Source organism: Eleutherodactylus coqui, chromosome 1 (assembly GCF_035609145.1).
Source record: "Eleutherodactylus coqui strain aEleCoq1 chromosome 1, aEleCoq1.hap1, whole genome shotgun sequence".
In the NCBI taxonomy this organism is placed as follows: Eukaryota; Metazoa; Chordata; class Amphibia; order Anura; family Eleutherodactylidae; genus Eleutherodactylus; species Eleutherodactylus coqui.
The window spans coordinates 282,145,935-282,158,017 of NC_089837.1; positions in this window are offsets into that span (position 1 = coordinate 282,145,935).

The window sequence follows — 12,083 nt, forward strand, 5'->3', positions numbered from 1 at the left end:
TTGCAATGAAAAGGGGCGGGGCGGGGCCAAGGTACCTGAATTAGCCCCACCCCCGTTCCCCCTCTCCCCATTGCAAATAGTGCAGAGGGGCGGAGAGGAGGCAGAGAGGGGGCGGGAACTCAGTTCCTGCTCCTGGCTTTTCCATCCTCCCCCCCTGCACATGAGGACGACGTATAACGGCTCGGCGTGAAAACAGAGCCAATATACGTTCGTGGGAATGCACCCTGACGGGCCTCTTGTGCACCAGAAGTGCTATGTAACGGGCCTCTTGTGCACCAGGAGTGCTATGTGACGGGCCTGTTGTGCACCAGGTGTGCTATGTAACGGGCCTCTTGTGCACCAGGAGTGCTATATAACAAGCCTCTTGTGCACCAGCTGTGCTATGTAACAAGCCCCTTGTGCACCAGCAGTGCTATGTAACGGGCCTGTTGTGCACCAGGTGTGCTATATAATGGGCCTGCTGTGGACCAGGAGTGCTGTATAACGGACCTCTTGTGCACCAGGAGTCCTCTATAACGGGAATGTATTGCACCAGGAGTGCTGCTTAACGGGCATGTTGTGCACCAGTAGTGCTATGTAACGGGCCCTTTGTGCACCAGGAGTGCAATATAACCAGCCCCTTGTGCACCAGGTGTGCTATGTAATGGGCCTGTTGTGCACCAGGTGTGTTATATAACGGGCCTGCTGTGCACCAGGAGTGCTGTAGAATGGGCCTGTTGTGCACCAGGAGTGCTGTAGAACGGACCTGTTGTGCACCAGGAGTGCTGTAGAACGGGCCTGTCGTGCACCAGGAGTGCTGTAGAACGGGCCAGTTGTGCACCAGGAGTGCTGCATAACAGGCCTGTTGTGCATCAGGAGTGCTGTATAATGGGCCTGCTGTGCACCAGGAGTGCTGTAGAACGGGCCTTTTGTGCACCAGGAGTGCAATATAACAAGCCCCTTGTGCACCAGGTGTGCTATGTAATGGGCCTGTTGTGCACCAGGTGTGCTATATAACGGGCCTGTTGTGCACCAGGTGTGCTGTAGAACGGGCCTGTTGTGCACCAGGAGTGCTGTAGAACGGGCCTGTTGTGCACCAGGAGTGCTGTAGATCGGGCCTGTTGTGCACCAGGAGTGCTGTATAACAGGCCTGTTGTGCACCAGGAGTGCTGTATAACGGACCTCTTGCGCACCAGGAGTGCTGTATAACGGGCCTCTTGTGCACCAGGAGTGCTGTATAACAGGCTGTTGTGCACCAGGAGTGCTGTAGAACGGGCCTGTTGTGCACCAGGAGTGCTGTAGAACGGGCCTGTTGTGCACCAGGAGTGCTGTAGAACGGGCCAGTTGTGCACCAGGAGTGCTGTATAACGGGCCTCTTGTGCACCAGGAGTGCTGTACAACGGGCCTCTTGTGCACCAGGAGTGCTGTACAACGGGCTTGTTGTGCACCAGGAGTGCCGTAGAACGGGCCTATTGTGCACCAGGAGTCCTCTATAACGGGAATGTATTGCACCAGGAGTGCTGCTTAACGGGTATGTTGTGCACCAGTAGTGCTATGTAACGGGCCCTTTGTGCACCAGGAGTGCAATATAACAAGCCCCTTGTGCACCAGGTGTGCTATGTAATGGGCCTGTTGTGCACCAGGTGTGTTATATAACGGGCCTGCTGTGCACCAGGAGTGCTGTAGAATGGGACTGTTGTGCACCAGGAGTGCTGTAGAACGGACCTGTTGTGCACCAGGAGTGCTTTAGAACGGGCCTGTTGTGCACCAGGAGTGCTGTAGAACGGGCCAGTTGTGCACCAGGAGTGCTGTAGAACGGGCCAGTTGTGCACCAGGAGTGCTGTATAACAGGCCAGTTGTGCACCAGGAGTGCTGTAGAACGGGCCTCTTGTGCACCAGGAGTGCTGTAGAACGGGCCTGTTGTGCACCAGGAGTGCTGTAGAACGGGCCTTTTGTGCACCAGGAGTGCAATATAACAAGCCCCTTGTGCACCAGGTGTGCTATGTAATGGGCCTGTTGTGCACCAGGTGTGCTATATGACGGGCCTGTTGTGCACCAGGAGTGCTGTAGAACGGACCAGTTGTGCACCAGGAGTGCTGTAGAACAGGCCAGTTGTGCACCAGGAGTGCTGTAGAACGGGCCTTTTGTGCACCAGGAGTGCAATATAACAAGCCCCTTGTGCACCAGGTGTGCTATGTAACGGGCCTGTTGTGCACCAGGTGTGCTATATAACGGGCCTGTTGTGCACCAGGAGTGCTGTAGAACGGGCCTGTTGTGCACCAGGAGTGCTGTAGAACGGGCCAGATGTGCACCAGGAGTGCTGTATAACGGACCTCTTGCGCACCAGGAGTGCTGTATAAGGCTGCATTCACACGAACGTATATCGGCTCGGTTTTCACGCCGAGCCGATATACGTTGTTCTCCTCTGCAGGGGGGGGGGGATGGAGGAGCCAAGAGCAGGAACTGAGCTCCTGCTCCCTCTCTGCCTCCTTTCCGCCCCTCTGCACTATTTGCAATGAAAAGGGGCGGGGTGGGGCCAAGGTACCTGAATTAGTCCCACCCCCGTTCCGCCTCTCCCCATTGCAAATAGTGCAGAGGGGCGGAGAGGAGGCAGAGAGGGGGCGGGAACTCAGTTCCTGCTCCTGGCTCTTCCATCCTCCGCCCTGCACATGAGGACGACGTATATCGGCTCGGCGTGAAAACAGAGCCGATATACGTTCGTGGGAATGCACCCTGACGGGCCTCTTGTGCACCAGGAGTGCTATGTAACGGGCCTCTTGTGCACCAGGAGTGCTATGTGACAGGCCTGTTGTGCACCAGGTGTGCTATGTAACGGGCCTCTTGTGCACCAGGAGTGCTATATAACAAGCCCCTTGTGCACCAGCAGTGTAATGTAAAAAGCCCCTTGTGCACCAGCAGTGCTATGTAACGGGCCTGTTGTGCACCAGGTGTGCTATATAATGGCCCTGCTGTGCACCAGGAGTGCTGTATAACGGACCTCTTGTGCACCAGGAGTCCTCTATAACGGGAATGTATTGCACCAGGAGTGCTGCTTAACGGGCATGTTGTGCACCAGTAGTGCTATGTAACGGGCCCTTTGTGCACCAGGAGTGCAATATAACAAGCCCTTGTGCACCAGGTGTGCTATGTAATGGGACTGTTGTGCACCAGGTGTGCTGTAGAACGGGCCTGTTGTGCACCAGGTGTGCTGTAGAACGGGCCTGTTGTGCACCAGGAGTGCTGTAGAACGGGCCTTTTGTGCACCAGGAGTGCAATATAACAAGCCCCTTGTGCACCAGGTGTGCTATGTAACGGGCCTCTTGTGCACCAGGAGTGCTATGTAACGGACCTGCTCTGCACCAGGTATGCTGTATAACGGGCCTGCTGTGCACCAGGAGTGCTGTATAATGGACCTCTTGTGCACCAACAGTGCTGTATAATGGGCCTGTTGTGCACCAGTAGTGCTGTAAAATGGGCCAGCTGTGCACCAGGAATGCTGTAGAATTGGCCTTTTGTGCACCAGGAGTGCTGTAGAACGCGCCTGTTGTGCACCAGGTATGCTGTATAACTGGCCTGTTGTGCACCAGGAGTGCTATGTAATGGACCAGTTGTGCATCGGGAGTGATGTAGAACAGGCTTCTTGTGCCCCAGGAGTGCTATGTAACGGGTCTCTTGTGCACCCGGAATGCTATATATTGGGCCTCTTGTGCACCAGGAGTGCTATGTAACGGGCCTGTTGTGCACCAGGTGTGCTATGTAACGGGCCTCTTGTGCATCAGGAGTGCTGTATAACGGACCTCTTGTGCACTAGGAGTGCTGTATAATTGGCTTGTTGTGCACCAGTTTGCTATATAACAAACCTCTTGTGCACCAGGAGTGCTATGCAACGGACTTCTTGTGCACCAGGTGTGCTATGTAATGGGCCTGTTGTGCACCAGGTGTGCTATATAACCGGCCTGCTGTGCACCAGGAGTGCTGTATAACGGACCTCTTATGCATCAGGAGTGCTGTAGAACGGGCCTGTTATGCACCACCAGTGCTGTATAATGGACCTCTTGTGCACCAGGAGTGCTGTATAACGGGCCTCTTGTGTACCAAGAGTGCTGCTTAACGGGCATGTTGTGCACCAGTAATGCTATATAACGGGCCTGTTGTGCACCAGGAGTGCTGCATAAAGGGCCTGTTGTGCACCAGGAGTGCTGTAGAACGGGCCTGTTGTGCACCAGGAGTGCTGTAGAACGGGCCTGTTGTGCACCAGGAGCGCTGTAGAGCAGCCTGTTGTGCACCAGGAGTGCTGTAGAACGGGCGTTTTGTGCACCAGGAGTGCTGTAGAACGGGACAGTTGTGCACCAGGAGTGCTGTATAACGGACCTCTTGCGCACCAGGAGTGCTGTATAAGGCTGCATTCACACGAACGTATATCGGCTCGGTTTTCACACCGAGCCGATATACGTTGTTCTCCTCTGCAGGGGTGGGGGGATGGAAGAGCCAGGAGCAGGAACTGAGCTCCCGCTCCCTCTCTGCCTCCTCTCCGCCCCTCTGCACTATTTGCAATAAAAAGGGGCAGGGGCGGGGCCAAGGTACCTGAATTAGCCCCGCCCCCATTCCGCCTCCCCCTATTGCAAATAGTGCAGTGGGGCGGAGAGGAGGCAGAGAGGGGGCGGGAACTCAGTTCCTGCTCCTGGCTCTTCCATCCCCCCCCCCCCCCTCTGCACATGAGGACGACGTATATTGGCTCGGTGTGAAAACCTAGCCGATATACGTTCGTGGGAATGCACCCTGACGGGCCTCTTGTGCACCAGGAGTGCTATGTAACGGGCCTCTTGTGCACCAGGAGTGCTATGTAACGAGCCCCTTGTGCACCAGCAGTGCTATGTAACGGGCCTGTTGTGCACCAGGTGTGCTATATAATGGGCCTGCTGTGCACCAGGAGTGCTGTATAACGGACCTCTTGTGCACCAGGAGTCCTCTATAATGGGAATGTATTGCACCAGAAGTGCTGCTTAACCGGCATGTTGTGCACCAGTAGTGCTATGTAACGGGCCTTTTGTGCACCAGGAGTGCAATATAACAAGCCCCTTGTGCACCAGGTGTGCTATGTAATGGGCCTGTTTTGCACCAGGTGTGCTATATAACGGGCCTGCTGTGCACCAGGAGTGCTGTAGAATGGGCCTGTTGTGCACCAGGAGTGCTGTAGAATGGGCCTGTTGTGCACCAGGAGTGCTGTAGAACGGGCCAGTTGTGCACCAGGAGTGCTGTATAAGGGGCCAGTTGTGCACCAGGAGTGCTGTATAACGGGACAGTTGTGCACCAGGAGTGCTGTATAACGGGCCTGTTGTGCACCAGGAGTGCTGTAGAACGGGCCTTTTGTGCACCAGGAGTGCAATATAACAAGCCCCTTGTGCACCAGGTGTGCTATGTAATGGACCTGTTGTGCACCAGGTGTGCAATATAACGGGCCTGCTGTGCACCAGGAGTGCTGTAGAATGGGCCTGTTTTGCACCAGGAGTGCTGTAGAATGGGCCTGTTGTGCACCAGGAGTGCTATATAACGGGCCTGTTGTGCACCAGGAATGCTGTAGAACGGGCCAGTTGTGCACCAGGAGTGCTGTAGAACGGGCCAGTTGTGCACCAGGAGTGCTGTAGAACGGGCCAGTTGTGCACCAGGAGTGCTGTAGAACGGGCCAGTTGTGCACCAGGAGTGCTGTAGAAGAGGCCTTTTGTGCACCAGGAGTGCAATATAACAAGCCCCTTGTGCACCAGGTGTGCTATGTAATGGGCCTGTTGTGCACCAGGTGTGCTATATAACGGGCCTGTTGTGCACCAGGAGTGCTGTAGAACGGGCCTGTTGTGCACTAGGAGTGCTGTAGAACGGGCCAGTTGTGCACCAGGAGTGCTGTATAACGGACCTCTTGCGCACCAGGAGTGCTGTATAAGGCTGCATTCACACGAACGTATATCGGCTCGGTTTTCACGCCGAGCTGATATACGTTGTTCTCCTCTGCAGGGGGGGGGGGTGGAAGAGCCAAGAGCAGGAACTGAGCTCCCGCTCCCTCTCTGCCTCCTCTCCGCCCCTCTGCACTATTTGCAATGAAAAGGGGTGGGGCGGGGCCAAGGTACCTGAATTAGCCCCACCCCGTTCCCCCTCTCCCCATTGCAAATAGTGCAGAGGGGCGGAGAGGAGGCAGAGAGGGGGTGGGAACTCAGTTCCTGCTCCTGGCTTTTCCATCCTCCCCCCCTGCACATGAGGACGACGTATAACGGCTCGGCGTGAAAACAGAGCCAATATACGTTCGTGGGAATGCACCCTGACGGGCCTCTTGTGCACCAGAAGTGCTATGTAACGGGCCTCTTGTGCACCAGGAGTGCTATGTGACGGGCCTGTTGTGCACCAGGTGTGCTATGTAACGGGCCTCTTGTGCACCAGGAGTGCTATATAACAAGCCTCTTGTGCACCAGCTGTGCTATGTAACAAGCCCCTTGTGCACCAGCAGTGCTATGTAACGGGCCTGTTGTGCACCAGGTGTGCTATATAATGGGCCTGCTGTGGACCAGGAGTGCTGTATAACGGACCTCTTGTGCACCAGGAGTCCTCTATAACGGGAATGTATTGCACCAGGAGTGCTGCTTAACGGGCATGTTGTGCACCAGTAGTGCTATGTAACGGGCCCTTTGTGCACCAGGAGTGCAATATAACAAGCCCCTTGTGCACCAGGTGTGCTATGTAATGGGCCTGTTGTGCACCAGGTGTGTTATATAACGGGCCTGCTGTGCACCAGGAGTGCTGTAGAATGGGCCTGTTGTGCACCAGGAGTGCTGTAGAACGGACCTGTTGTGCACCAGTAGTGCTGTAGAACGGGCCTGTCGTGCACCAGGAGTGCTGTAGAACGGGCCAGTTGTGCACCAGGAGTGCTGCATAACAGGCCAGTTGTGCATCAGGAGTGCTGTAGAACGGGCCTGTTGTGCATCAGGAGTGCTGTATAATGGGCCTGCTGTGCACCAGGAGTGCTGTAGAACGGGCCTTTTGTGCACCAGGAGTGCAATATAACAAGCCCCTTGTGCACCAGGTGTGCTATGTAATGGGCCTGTTGTGCACCAGGTGTGCTATATAACGGGCCTGTTGTGCACCAGGTGTGCTGTAGAACGGGCCTGTTGTGCACCAGGAGTGCTGTAGAACGGGCCTGTTGTGCACCAGGAGTGCTGTAGATCGGGCCTGTTGTGCACCAGGAGTGCTGTATAACAGGCCTGTTGTGCACCAGGAGTGCTGTATAACGGACCTCTTGCGCACCAGGAGTGCTGTATAACGGGCCTCTTGTGCACCAGGAGTGCTGGATAACAGGCTGTTGTGCACCAGGAGTGCTGTAGAACGGGCCTGTTGTGCACCAGGAGTGCTGTAGAACGGGCCTGTTGTGCACCAGGAGTGCTGTAGAACGGGCCAGTTGTGCACCAGGAGTGCTGTACAACGGGCCTCTTGTGCACCAGGAGTGCTGTACAACGGGCCTCTTGTGCACCAGGAGTGCTGTACAACGGGCTTGTTGTGCACCAGGAGTGCCGTAGAACGGGCCTATTGTGCACCAGGAGTCCTCTATAACGGGAATGTATTGCACCAGGAGTGCTGCTTAACGGGTATGTTGTGCACCAGTAGTGCTATGTAACGGGCCCTTTGTGCACCAGGAGTGCAATATAACAAGCCCCTTGTGCACCAGGTGTGCTATGTAATGGGCCTGTTGTGCACCAGGTGTGTTATATAACGGGCCTGCTGTGCACCAGGAGTGCTGTAGAATGGGACTGTTGTGCACCAGGAGTGCTGTAGAACGGACCTGTTGTGCACCAGGAGTGCTTTAGAACGGGCCTGTTGTGCACCAGGAGTGCTGTAGAACGGGCCAGTTGTGCACCAGGAGTGCTGTAGAACGGGCCAGTTGTGCACCAGGAGTGCTGTATAACAGGCCAGTTGTGCACCAGGAGTGCTGTAGAACGGGCCTCTTGTGCACCAGGAGTGCTGTAGAACGGGCCTGTTGTGCACCAGGAGTGCTGTAGAACGGGCCTTTTGTGCACCAGGAGTGCAATATAACAAGCCCCTTGTGCACCAGGTGTGCTATGTAATGGGCCTGTTGTGCACCAGGTGTGCTATATGACGGGCCTGTTGTGCACCAGGAGTGCTGTAGAACGGACCAGTTGTGCACCAGGAGTGCTGTAGAACAGGCCAGTTGTGCACCAGGAGTGCTGTAGAACGGGCCTTTTGTGCACCAGGAGTGCAATATAACAAGCCCCTTGTGCACCAGGTGTGCTATGTAACGGGCCTGTTGTGCGCCAGGTGTGCTATATAACGGGCCTGTTGTGCACCAGGAGTGCTGTAGAACGGGCCTGTTGTGCACCAGGAGTGCTGTAGAACGGGCCTGTTGTGCACCAGGAGTGCTGTATAAGGCTGCATTCACACGAACGTATATCGGCTCGGTTTTCACGCCGAGCCGATATACGTTGTTCTCCTCTGCAGGGGGGGGGGGGAATGGAGGAGCCAAGAGCAGGAACTGAGCTCCTGCTCCCTCTCTGCCTCCTTTCCGCCCCTCTGCACTAATTGCAATGAAAAGGGGCGGGGTGGGGCCAAGGTACCTGAATTAGTCCCACCCCCGTTCCGCCTCTCCCCATTGCAAATAGTGCAGAGGGGCGGAGAGGAGGCAGAGAGGGGGCGGGAACTCAGTTCCTGCTCCTGGCTCTTCCATCCTCCCCCCTGCACATGAGGACGACGTATATCGGCTCGGCGTGAAAACAGAGCCGATATACGTTCATGGGAATGCACCCTGACGGGCCTCTTGTGCACCAGGAGTGCTATGTAACGGGCCTCTTGTGCACCAGGAGTGCTATGTGACAGGCCTGTTGTGCACCAGGTGTGCTATGTAACGGGCCTCTTGTGCACCAGGAGTGCTATATAACAAGCCCCTTGTGCACCAGCAGTGTAATGTAAAAAGCCCCTTGTGCACCAGCAGTGCTATGTAACGGGCCTGTTGTGCACCAGGTGTGCTATATAATGGCCCTGCTGTGCACCAGGAGTGCTGTATAACGGACCTCTTGTGCACCAGGAGTCCTCTATAACGGGAATGTATTGCACCAGGAGTGCTGCTTAACGGGCATGTTGTGCACCAGTAGTGCTATGTAACGGGCCCTTTGTGCACCAGGAGTGCAATATAACAAGCCCTTGTGCACCAGGTGTGCTATGTAATGGGACTGTTGTGCACCAGGTGTGCTGTAGAACGGGCCTGTTGTGCACCAGGAGTGCTGTAGAACGGGCCAGTTGTGCACCAGGAGTGCTGTATAACGGGCCTCTTGTGCACCAGGAGTGCTGTACAACGGGCCTCTTGTGCACCAGGAGTGCTGTACAACGGGCTTGTTGTGCACCAGGAGTGCCGTAGAACGGGCCTATTGTGCACCAGGAGTCCTCTATAACGGGAATGTATTGCACCAGGAGTGCTGCTTAACGGGTATGTTGTGCACCAGTAGTGCTATGTAACGGGCCCTTTGTGCACCAGGAGTGCAATATAACAAGCCCCTTGTGCACCAGGTGTGCTATGTAATGGGCCTGTTGTGCACCAGGTGTGTTATATAACGGGCCTGCTGTGCACCAGGAGTGCTGTAGAACGGACCTGTTGTGCACCAGGAGTGCTTTAGAACGGGCCTGTTGTGCACCAGGAGTGCTGTAGAACGGGCCAGTTGTGCACCAGGAGTGCTGTAGAACGGGCCAGTTGTGCACCAGGAGTGCTGTATAACAGGCCAGTTGTGCACCAGGAGTGCTGTAGAACGGGCCTCTTGTGCACCAGGAGTGCTGTAGAACGGGCCTGTTGTGCACCAGGAGTGCTGTAGAACGGGCCTTTTGTGCACCAGGAGTGCAATATAACAAGCCCCTTGTGCACCAGGTGTGCTATGTAATGGGCCTGTTGTGCACCAGGTGTGCTATATGACGGGCCTGTTGTGCACCAGGAGTGCTGTAGAACGGACCAGTTGTGCACCAGGAGTGCTGTAGAACAGGCCAGTTGTGCACCAGGAGTGCTGTAGAACGGGCCTTTTGTGCACCAGGAGTGCAATATAACAAGCCCCTTGTGCACCAGGTGTGCTATGTAACGGGCCTGTTGTGCGCCAGGTGTGCTATATAACGGGCCTGTTGTGCACCAGGAGTGCTGTAGAACGGGCCTGTTGTGCACCAGGAGTGCTGTAGAACGGGCCTGTTGTGCACCAGGAGTGCTGTATAAGGCTGCATTCACACGAACGTATATCGGCTCGGTTTTCACGCCGAGCCGATATACGTTGTTCTCCTCTGCAGGGGGGGGGGGGATGGAGGAGCCAAGAGCAGGAACTGAGCTCCTGCTCCCTCTCTGCCTCCTTTCCGCCCCTCTGCACTAATTGCAATGAAAAGGGGCGGGGTGGGGCCAAGGTACCTGAATTAGTCCCACCCCCGTTCCGCCTCTCCCCATTGCAAATAGTGCAGAGGGGCGGAGAGGAGGCAGAGAGGGGGCGGGAACTCAGTTCCTGCTCCTGGCTCTTCCATCCTCCCCCCTGCACATGAGGACGACGTATATCGGCTCGGCGTGAAAACAGAGCCGATATACGTTCGTGGGAATGCACCCTGACGGGCCTCTTGTGCACCAGGAGTGCTATGTAACGGGCCTCTTGTGCACCACGAGTGCTATGTGACAGGCCTGTTGTGCACCAGGTGTGCTATGTAACGGGCCTCTTGTGCACCAGGAGTGCTATATAACAAGCCCCTTGTGCACCAGCAGTGTAATGTAAAAAGCCCCTTGTGCACCAGCAGTGCTATGTAACGGGCCTGTTGTGCACCAGGTGTGCTATATAATGGCCCTGCTGTGCACCAGGAGTGCTGTATAACGGACCTCTTGTGCACCAGGAGTCCTCTATAACGGGAATGTATTGCACCAGGAGTGCTGCTTAACGGGCATGTTGTGCACCAGTAGTGCTATGTAACGGGCCCTTTGTGCACCAGGAGTGCAATATAACAAGCCCTTGTGCACCAGGTGTGCTATGTAATGGGACTGTTGTGCACCAGGTGTGCTGTAGAACGGGCCTGTTGTGCACCAGGAGTGCTGTAGAACGGGCCTGTTGTGCACCAGGAGTGCTGTAGAACGGGCCTGTTGTGCACCAGGAGTGCTGTAGAACGGGCCTGTTGTGCACCAGGAGTGCTGTAGAACGGCCTTTTGTGCACCAGGAGTGCTGTAGAACGGGCCTGTTGTGCACCAGGAGTGCTGTAGAACGGGCCTGTTGTGCACCAGGAGTGCTGTACAACGGGCCTGTTGTGCACCAGGAGTGCTGTAGAACGGGCCTGTTGTGCACCAGGAGTGCTGTAGAACGGGCCTGTTGTGCACCAGGAGTGCTGTAGAACGGGCCAGTTGTGCACCAGGAGTGCTGTAGAACGGGCCAGTTGTGCACCAGGAGTGCTGTAGAACGGGCCTGTTGTGCACCAGGAGTGCTGTAGAACGGGCCAGTTGTGCACCAGGAGTGCTGTAGAACAGGCCTCTTGTGCAGAAGGCACCTACATTAGTTTGCTGTGTTGTGTATTGTCCACACAGGAGGATATTTGCAGAATAGGACATTTGATGTAATAATATTTTAAAATATCTGACAGAAATTCCGCACAGGGCTTGCATAGGTCTCAGGCAGACGTGTCGGATCCCGCTGCAAAAATTCTTGCAGCGGGATGCGAGCGATGCCCCTGTGGCTCATTTGCTGCGGTGTCTCCTCCGCTTTGTTATTCGCCGCATGCCGCCCAGGCGGCACATATGCAGAGGCGGCTTCTGAGGTGATGTTTCGGTGCGGGCCTCGCACAGAATTAGGACATGTCACGATTTGTTTCGAGTTTTCCCTCGGTCAAATAATGTCTCTCTCCATAGGATTGCATTATCTGAAACACTTCGGCTTGGTGCATTCACCCCATACAGCGCTGCCAAGAAGGGGCACATAGCAGAGTTTACGCTGAAAACTAATGCTAAGGATGCAGGAGGCGGCCGGCGCTGTTACTGCTTGGCCCTGCGAGGGAGCTATAGCCGCCGCAGACACTAGAGGCTGCGTGCAGACATTGAGGGCGGCTAGTTCCACATCCAG